Genomic DNA, 10,575 nt, shown 5'->3' on the forward strand with positions numbered 1-10,575 from the left:
TATATATATATATATATAATCACATGTTTATCTGACACCCCAAAAAGATATAGTTCATATACTTCAACACCGTGTTATAACATATATAGGGTTGATATAATAAGATGAAATACTACTGGTCAAACGTTAATATAAGAAAAGATGAAAGATAAATATAATTATGAACATTCATAATATTAAATTAAAGAATGTAAAAGAGTGTGAATAACGTTTGCGATAACTAATAACAACTAAAAGAATTTAAAATGTTATAACTAAAGAACTAATGTACAATAGCTGAAATTTCTTTAATAAATTTTATACCTATATAAATAAATTGGACTTTTAATTCATATTCTCATTTTTAATAGTTAGATTTTAATTTAGTGTAGGGACTAGGGACAACACCAAAGTGTTTATATTCCATATACTGAAAAGTTTATATATTTTGATCAAACTAAAACAAAATCATAACATAAAGATCAAAAGTAAATAAAAATAAACAAAACAAATATAATAAAGAAAAATCAAGACCTCAGCACATTAGTAGAATTCAACCTACATTCAAACTAAATTATCATGACTAACAACTTTTAATGATTCAAATATAACGACTATGCATGAAAATAGTGGTTACTTTTCTTCTTGTCATCCGAAACAGTACTAAACAATATTGAAAGAGTTGATCTGGTTCTTGTGAAATCAAACTAAATGAAAGATGAATTAACATGTATATTTGGTAGGAAGATAATTAGTATAAAATAAAAGTCAAGATAGTATCTTGGTAGGTGAAGTTTAAGCAAACCATAAAATGATTTCATATTCTTAACCTTGACGTTTTTGACATATAGTGATGTCATGAATGACATCAATAGGATGAATTCATTTCTATAAATAAGTAGCTCTTAATTCATTTTCAAATCATCCTCTCACTTGTCTTCTCACCTTCTAAGGCATTTGTGTTCTCTCTCTTGTAGTATTTCACTGTGTTCTTTGTAGAGTGAAATAAATATTGGTGTAGTTGTTCTTTGGTGCATGTAGGATCATTTTCACCCTAACCATGTTAAATATTTTTTTTCTTCCTTATTCTTTGATTTCACATTTCCGCTAACAATTGGTATCAGAGCCAAGGTTCTGTCTGAATATGCTCTGTGATTGCAAAATGGTCTGAACTTCCACATCAGAGAAGAATTACTTTCATTTTCTGTAGTTCCAAATACATTGTAGTAGAAAAGGAAGAACAAGTAAGAAATGAGTTCCATGAAGTTTAAAATTGATAGATTTAGTGGGCACAACAACTTCAATATCTGGAAAGTTCAGATGATGGAGTTATTGCGGAGGGAAGGTTCAATCCATGCTATTGACGAAAAATACCCCGATAAGATATCGAATTTCGATAAGGAGAAGATTGAAGGAGATGCATTGAGTGTAATCCAACTGTCCCTTGCACCTAACGTACTTTGTGAAGTGAGTACAAGTACCGAAGAGACGACCAAGGAGTTATGGGAAAAGCTAGAGTACAAGAATGTTGTTACAATGACATCTTCATACATTTAAGATGGATTCAGGTACTTTGTTGCAAGACCATCTAGGTGCGTTCAATAAACTTGTGGTGGACTTAGAAACTGTTGGAATTAACGAGGATAAAAATTGCATGTTCTTTGCTATTTTCATTGACTTCAAAATATCGTGATATTGAGAATTTAATAATGTATAGCAAACAACATATCAAACTTGAGCAAGTGCGGCAAGCACTTGACTCTTGTGATGTATTGATGCATTTTGAAAGGAGACAAAAGTGACGAAGCTAGTGGACTCTTTGTAAGAGATCGTGCTAGCCAACAGGAGAGGAGCAAACCGAAGTACAGATCAAAGTCTCGTGTGAACAAAAAGAATAGGGAGTGTTGGGGCTGTCAAAAGAAGGTGCACTTTGAACGAGATATCCCTATGTCGAAGTCCAAAGAAAAGGCAACTGCATCCATTGTTGAGCAAGTACATGATAATGATGATGATTATGTACTAACAACATCATGCAATAGTGGAGTCTATGACAATAAATGAGTCTTAGACTCTTGTTGTACTCTATATATTACATTCTGAAAAGATTGGTTCAGCAGCTACTGATAACGTTCAATATACTTCTTTTGAAAAGAAATATAAACGATCGTATGCAATATATTTACCCAACGATGAGTCGGGGTCGATCCCACAGAGAATAAGGAAGAATATTATCAATAGCAAATATCTAACTTGATAGTCGTTATATAAAAATGGGGGATTTTAAATTGAAATAAAGATAAAAGAAATAAAAATAGCTTTGAACTAAGTATTTATTTATATCCAAATTAATAAAAATAACTAGGAATGTGTTCCCCATAAGCTCATAACGCGGTAATTCTAGTAATAGCAATTCTTCCCTAGTGTTATGCATACAAAGTGATAAGTTTTGTATCTCTAAATCCTTGGTCCGGCATCTAGAGAATTTTACCCCGTACCTTGGTCCAACTACGTGTGTATAATTTACTAACCCTTACCTTTACTTCATATTAAACATCATAATTGATGTATGACTTAGTTATTACTTCGCACCAATCGACACTAGCCTATTAGATAGTATCCCACTAAATCTATGTCGATAATTCTTTTCTTATTAACTACCTCCTTGGTTCGGCAAGTAGCAACAAGGCGAGTTCTAATGCGTGCACTCGTTAAAAAGACTTCTAAGCGAAAGAATTATCAATACATGCAATAACCTGTTTGAGAATTGCTTAATTACTATTCATACTTTGTTAATGGCTCATGGTTCCCACAAACCTAGCTGTGGAACTTAGCTACTCATTATCTCAAAAACACAATCAAAATTTATTAAAATAAATATTTTGTGTTAATCATAAAAAGTTAAGAACAATAGCTAAACTATCTTTTTATTAATCACGAATAAAAAAAAAGGAGAAGAAAAAATAAATCACAATTCTCCGGCCTCCACGGCGGCTCTTACAAAGCTCCAAAACTAGAAGAAAATTTATATTATGTCTTGTATCTTGGTTCTTGGACTTCTCTAAATAATAATTTATATGTCCTATTTATAGATAAAGAAAATCCTAAATTAAATAATTAAGTCCAAGCAAATTAGGAAATCAAAACCGAAAAGGAATTGATTTCCGTAAATTATTTCTGTATCTCGAATATATTGCTGCCTCTGCTTCCAAATTAAGAGCCCTTTCAATGGTTGCCACGTGGCAACAAAAATTTCAACCTTTCATCTTTAATTCGTTTTAGCTCCAAACTTTTTCATTTTTTCATCAAATTAATTCTACAGATAAAATACACAATTTAGCACAATCCATAAAATTTATGCTCAAAACGAATAAATATAAATAATAAATGTGAGATAAATAATAATAAAAATGTGTATTTTGGACACATCAACACCCCACACTTAAACTTTTGTTCGTCCTCGAGCAATTATTAAAACTCATCTAAAAAAATTTACACTATCAATGTCACTTTGATTAATACAAACAACTATGCCATATACACATTAAAATATTAAGTAGACTTCTCAATCATTATGCAAGACATCCAAGTAAACAACAAACCTAACCTCCTAACTTCAAGAAGGACTTTGAACTCACAAAATTTATGTTTGCTCACCTACTCTCATTTAAAGAAAGTTAATAACATCACCTATCTATTATAAAACAAGTGTCCTCACCAAAAAAAAAAAAATAGTCCACACACTCAATTCAAAAAATTGAATATAAATTAAGGACTTCATATCAAGAACAACTCTCACACTCACAAATAAAATTCACATGTATGCACAAAGAACCATATGCTTGCCCATTATGTACATATCCATTAATTAAGCATGCTTGAATAGATTATTATTATTATTATTATTATTCTTATTATTTATTATTATTATTATTATTATTATTATTATTGTTTTACTATTATTTTGATAGTTATTTTCATTTTTTTATCGTGTTTTCTAATTTTTTTTCTAGGTTTTAGTTTTTAATTTTATTTTTTAACTATTTTAAAATAGTATTATTTTTTTTATTATTATTGTACTATTATTTTGACAATTATTTTCATTTTTCTTCTCGTGTTTTCCAATTTTCTTCTAGGTTTGCAGACGTAAATTATGATGGCATTTTTTGGTGTTTAATCTGAATTGTCACAAGAGATCTAGGTTGTAAGTTTTATTTATATTTGAAAAATGTTAGAAAAAAAATATATATAACTTGCTCGATTTGGAAAATTTTTGATTTTATTTTACAAAATGAAAAAGCCATCCTACTTGTTTGACACGGTATACACTTAATCTATGATCTACAATTTTATAAAATATTTATTTAATAAATCGATAATATATTTAATAAATCGGTTCGATACGATTCTGTTTGATTGGTTCGGTCGATCTTTGATATTCTTGTTACACCCACTTGCAAAATCAAACCCAAGCGTATGTGTCATTGGCTCATTACACTATCTATCATCCTATGTTACATGATTAACACAACGTATCAATTTTCTACCAGTGTTGGTACTTCGAAGTTTGCATTATGAACACATAAATCACATAGGATATTGAAAATGTTGTCCACGACCAGAATATTTCGTTGCTTTGTACTTTTCAAAGAGCTTCTTCCTATTTTAAAAAGAAAAAAAAGAGATTAAACATTTCAAAATAGAAAACGCTAAACCAATAAAAATTCATATTCACATTTAATAAATTACTATGGAGAACATGTGTGTGTGAGAGAGAAAGCAAGACAACGTATTCGATCAAATCAAGGAACAGCGAGAAAAAAACTGCTTATGAGTACTATAGCCAATAGTCTAGACTTCAAGTTATACTCCTTTAGAGAGGGTCGAGGAGGGTACAAAGTTAATAAAGGCCAAAAACTGTTTCTTCAATCGAAGGATACATTAAAAATTTAATTCTTTCTCAAAAATTCAAATATAAAAATTATTTTGACATTTTCAAATAAACATGATAAGTAATAATAATAAATATCAGATGTTTCCCTGATTATTTTAACATCATGTGAAACATATATATTTGAATTAAATAATTAAATTTAATGATATTCTTTTTCTATTTTATTTAAAAATCATTCAAGAAAACAGATTAAATTATGAGTCTCAATATATTAAAATTTTTCATACTAATCCATCTGTAGATTAATTTTGAGTACACTTATAAATTTGTTTTATAGGTGTTTAACAAACAAAAACAATGATCCACATGATAAAAATTAGAATGAATCATTTCATTCTTTACAAAATGATAAAAGGATAAAAAAAATTATGACTTTACATTTACCTTTATATTCATTAAAATTAAGAGAACAATTTAGTGTAGTAAAGAAAGAACTTTTTCTAAAACTGATTTATATACATGATGGATGAATGTTTTATCTCAAATAATGAGAATTTAAAAATATTAACAAAAGTTAATATCATCTATACTGCAGTAATTTAAATGAGGTAGTTAAAATAATAATTTATATAACTTGTCTAAAATGATTTTAGTTGATGATAAAATAATAGAAATAAAGAAATATATGTTTCTCAATTAATTAGATAATGACATATATGTTTTGAGATTATACATAAAAAGAGAAATTAAATAAATTAGATACTTCAAAAATTAATTTTACAATCCAAAAACAAAAGCAACGCCATGAAATTTAAAATTCTAAAGAGAACAAAAGGAAAGTCATAACATGCTCTGGAATTTTTGAAATTTTTATTCTTGAAGAGCTTGCTCACTGGATGCATTCTTTATAAATTAGGCCTTTTGAGTCATGGACTTAGTTCTAGAAAATCTTATAAATAGTTTCTAGAATAATCATGTAATTTATGCAGGAAATTTAGCCACTTGAAAAAATATTTCGACAAATTTAAAAATAGAATTTATAGAATTTTAAAATGTAATATATATATGAAATGACCACATATTATCCTTGATTGTCCTCAACTTTCATATTTTTATATAACAGAAAAATATCAAATTTTAACCCGTCAATATAAGTCAAACTTACGTTAGTTCACTCTTCAGGTTAATATGTATGAAATCAAATAAAAGTAAAAATTTGATGAAGAACTGCTCATTTATAATCTAGTAAACATTTTTAGTTTACTTTAAATGCAAATATACCATCCTATTCATTTTATTTGTAAAGTTACTTTTGATATTTTTTAAAATATTATTTTTTAACATCAAACTAATTTTATTTATTCTTTAATTTCAATCTAATGTATATTATTGATTTATTACATTTAATTATTTATTTTTAGGTATATTAATTAGAGCAAAAAAATTTAAATGTAATTAACCATATTTTTTAAATAATGAATTTTTATATTAAAGCTGACACTTGTAGTAAGTATAATGAATAGAAAAAATATCAGTAATTAAATTAAAGTGATAGTAAAATACAGTAATGAATAAATATCACAATAATTCATAAAAAAAATGAAATAATAACAAAATAAGTTAATGGTAATCATATAACTAAAAATATTTCTAAAACTATTAGTTTTCTTGTTATCATTCTTGATAGATCTTTGTTCGCGTGAAGTTATATTTTTACCTTTGATCATCATTCACTTCATATATAGAAAGATGTTTCTAGAATTATTCATTGTTCTTGCTATTTCTTAATAGATTTTTCTTAAAATGAAATTATACTTTTATTCGTGTTCCTCTTAAATACAAATATATCATCCTATTCATTTTTTTATTTGTAAAATAATTTTTAACATCTTTTTCTTTATTTCAATCTAATATATACTATTAATTTTATCACACTTATTTATTTTCAAGTATATTAAGTAGAGTCAAAATAAAGGTAAAAATAATTCATCCATAATGTATTTTTATATTAAAGTAGTCATTTTTTATAAGCATAATGAATAGAAAAAATATTAAGAGTTAAATTAAAGTAATAGTATAATAGAGTAATGAATAAATATTACAATGACTCACAAAAAATGTGAAGTAATAACAAAATAAATTAATAGTATTAACAATACCTAAAGATGTTTCTAGAACTATTTGATTTTCTTGTTATAATTCTTGGTATATTTTTGTTAGCGTGAAGTTACATTTTTACCCTTGATCATTATTGACTTCATATAGAAAGATGTTTTTATAATTATTTACTATCTTTCTTAATACATTTTTGTTAGAATGAAATTATATTTTTACGTATATATATATATATATATATATATATATATATATATTATTTTATTCACTTTAATTCATCAAGCTGCTGTTGATTTCCTTCTTCAACCTTTCATCTTTAATTCGTTTTAGCTCCAAACTTCTTCATTTTTCACAAAATTAATTCTACCAATAAAATATACAATTTAGCATAATCCATAAAATTTATGCTAAAAAAGGACAAATATAAATAATAAATGTGAGGTAAATAATAATAAAAATGTGTATTTTGGCCTTTCATCAGCTACGAAAGAAGCAGAGGAACCATATTAATGGGAAATAATGCAACTTGTAAAATAGTTGACATTGGTTCAGTTCGTGTTCGCTGCCATGATTGAATCGTGAGGACTATTGCAAAAGTCCGTCATGTTCCTGATCTGAAGAATAATTTGATCTCCCTGGGTACTTTGACTATTAGTACATGAGTGAAGGAGGAACTATGAGAGTGAAAAAGGATCTTTAATCATGTTGAAGGCCAAGCTGGAGGATGACCTTTACACTCTTGCGGGAAGCACCATTATTGGCTCTCTAAATGCATCTACAGTGCAATTATCTAATGATGACAAGGCAAAATTATGGAACATGAGATTAGGCCATATGAGCACACGAGGACTGGAGATGTTGAGCAATCGCAACCTTTAAGATCATCACATTTGAATTTTGTGAGCACTGCGTCTTAGGGAAGCAGAAAAAGGTCAGCTTCAGCACTGGCAAACACAAGATGGGAGGGGTGCTAGACTACATCCATTCAGATTTATGGGGTCCCTCTAAGCTTCTATCGAAGGGAGGAAGGAGGTATCTTCTCACATTCAATGATAATTTTTCACGAAAGGTTTGGGTGCGTTTCCTGAAGACAAAAGGCGATGCTTCTGAAGCATTTAAAGAGTGGAAGATTTTGGTTGAAAATAAAATGGAGAGAAAAATCAAGTATCTTCGCACAAACAATGGCTTAGAGTTTTGCAGTGAAGAGTTTAATGATTTACGCAAGGTTCATGGGATCGCAAGACATAAGACGGTCAGACACACACCACAACAGAATGGAGTTGCCGAGAGAATGATCAGAACTCTTCTTGAGAAGGCTTGTTGTACGCTCTTACAAACCAAGATGTCCAAAGTATTTTGGGCTGAAGCAGTTCATACTTCTTCTCATATTATCAATCGATCTCCAACATCAACGATTGACTTCAAGACTCCGAATGAGGTCTGGTCAGGTGAACCCTCTAACTATTCATACTTGTGAATATTTGGGTGTCCATCTTATTAACGTGTTAATGAGGGAAAGCTTGAACCAAGGGCTAAAAAGGTCATATTCGTAGGGTATGTAGATGGGGTAAAAGGGTACAAACTTTGGTGTTTGTCTTTACTCAAGTTTGTAGTTAGTAGAGATGTTACCTTTGATGAATCCTCTATATTTGATCCTTGTAAGGTTTATGTGAAGTTATCAAGAAACAGAACAACATGCAGGTGGAGCTACCGGTGGACATTACCAAGGAACGAGATCAAGAGACTCAAATTAATGAGTCAAAAGATGTAGATCTTGAAGAACTTGCTTCCAATGAACGATACACAATTGCGAAGGGAAGGGGCAAACGACAAATACGGAAACCGGAACGTCTTACAGAGCAAGAAAATATGATTGCACATGCGTTCGTAGCTGCAGAAGAAGAGATTAAGGATCTCGAGCCCTCTTCATATATTGAAGCAACTTCTTGCAAAGATTCTACACAATGATGGTTAGACATGATATCTCTTCACAAAAATGAGACATGGGTCTTAGTTAAAAGGCCAAAAGAGATGAGAACAGTTGGATGCAAATGGGTCTACAGAAAGAAGATATTCCAGAAATGGAAGATGGTAGGTTCAAGGCGAAATTGGTTGCAAAGGGTTTCAGTCAGAAGGAGAGAATTGACTATAACGAGATCTTCTCTTCAGTTGTGAAACATAGCATTTGCGTGCTACTAGCATTGGTTGCACAATTTGATTTAGAGCTTCAACAACTTGATGTCAAAGATGCTTTTTTACATGGTGATCTAGAAGAGACAATCTATATGGATTAGCCTGAAGGTTTTCTGAAGGAAAAGAAGACCATGTATGCCAACTGAAGAAGTCTTTGTATGGTTTGAAGCAATCCCCTAGACAATGGTATAAGAGGTTTGATGCATTCATGACTTCACATGGATCTTTAGGAGTGCATTTGATAGTTGTTTGTATCACAAAAAGATGTCTGGTAATTCTATGACTTATCTATTGTTGTATGATGATGATATGCTTATTGCTGCTAACAACATCACAGAGATAAATATTCTAAAGAAACTGTTGAGCAAGAAGATTTGACATGAAGGATTTGGTAGTTGCAAAGAAAATCCTTGGAATAGAGATTTCAAGAGAAAATGGTGTTGTACATATTTCTCAAAAGAGGTACATCGTAAAAGTTTTTGAAAGATTCAATATGTATATGAGCAAGCCTGTAAGTACACTGATAGCTTGTCATTTCAAGCTCTCAGAGTTACAAAAGCCTCAGTCTATGGATGAGGTAGAGCATATGTCAAAGGTTCCTTATGCGAGTGTAGTTTGTAGAATAATGTAAGCTATGGTGTGCACACATCCAGATATTGCACAACTTGTAATTGTGGTAAGCAGGTACATGGCAAATCCAGGAAAAAAGCACTGGGAAGTTGTCAAGTGGATATTGAGATATATAAAAGGAGCTCTTGATGTTGGCCTAACCTTCTGGAAAAGTGAAGGTATTTCAATCCTGATTATATAGATTCTGACTAATCAGGGGATCTTGATTGAAGGAGGTTCACAACTGGATACATCTTTACTCTCGTTGGCAGTGTTGTTAGTTGGAAATCGACTTTATAGTCGATTGTCGCTTTGTCTACAACAGAGGCATAATATATGACAGCAATGGAGGCAGTGAAAGAAGCTATCTGGTTGAAAGGTTTGGTCGCAGAATTAAGTTCGGTTCAGCTGGAATCAATTCTAAGATGTGATAGTCAAAGTGCTATTCATTTGATTAAAAATCAAAGATTTCATGAGCGCACTAAAGATATTAATGTCAAATTCCATTTTATTCGAGATCTTGTAGAAGAGGGAGCTATCAAGGTTGAGAAGGTCATCACATACGAATAACGGCGCATACATGATGACCAAGATGGTCCCACTTGCCAAGTTTGCACACTGCAGGGACTTGACGGGAGTATGTATCAAGTGATGCAACTCTGGGGGAACAACTGCTAGGTGGAGCTAGTATGTTCAACAAAGGTTTGATTTTTCTTGTTTCTTATAACGGGAGTACCTTGTAAGCTTAGAAGTTTTGGCCGGAGTTGTTTGTACGCATGCTCGAACAC

The 10,575-nt window shown here is 30.3% G+C and overlaps 1 pseudogene; it reads left to right on the top strand.

Moving 5' to 3' along the window:
• The first annotated feature begins 1,193 nt into the window (after window positions 1-1,193).
• On the top strand, window positions 1,194-9,556 carry LOC114074084 (annotated as a pseudogene).
• The last annotated feature ends 1,019 nt before the right edge of the window (window positions 9,557-10,575 follow it).

The sequence above is a fragment of the Solanum pennellii genome, chromosome 9, assembly GCF_001406875.1.
Source record: "Solanum pennellii chromosome 9, SPENNV200".
NCBI lineage: Eukaryota > Viridiplantae > Streptophyta > Magnoliopsida > Solanales > Solanaceae > Solanum > Solanum pennellii.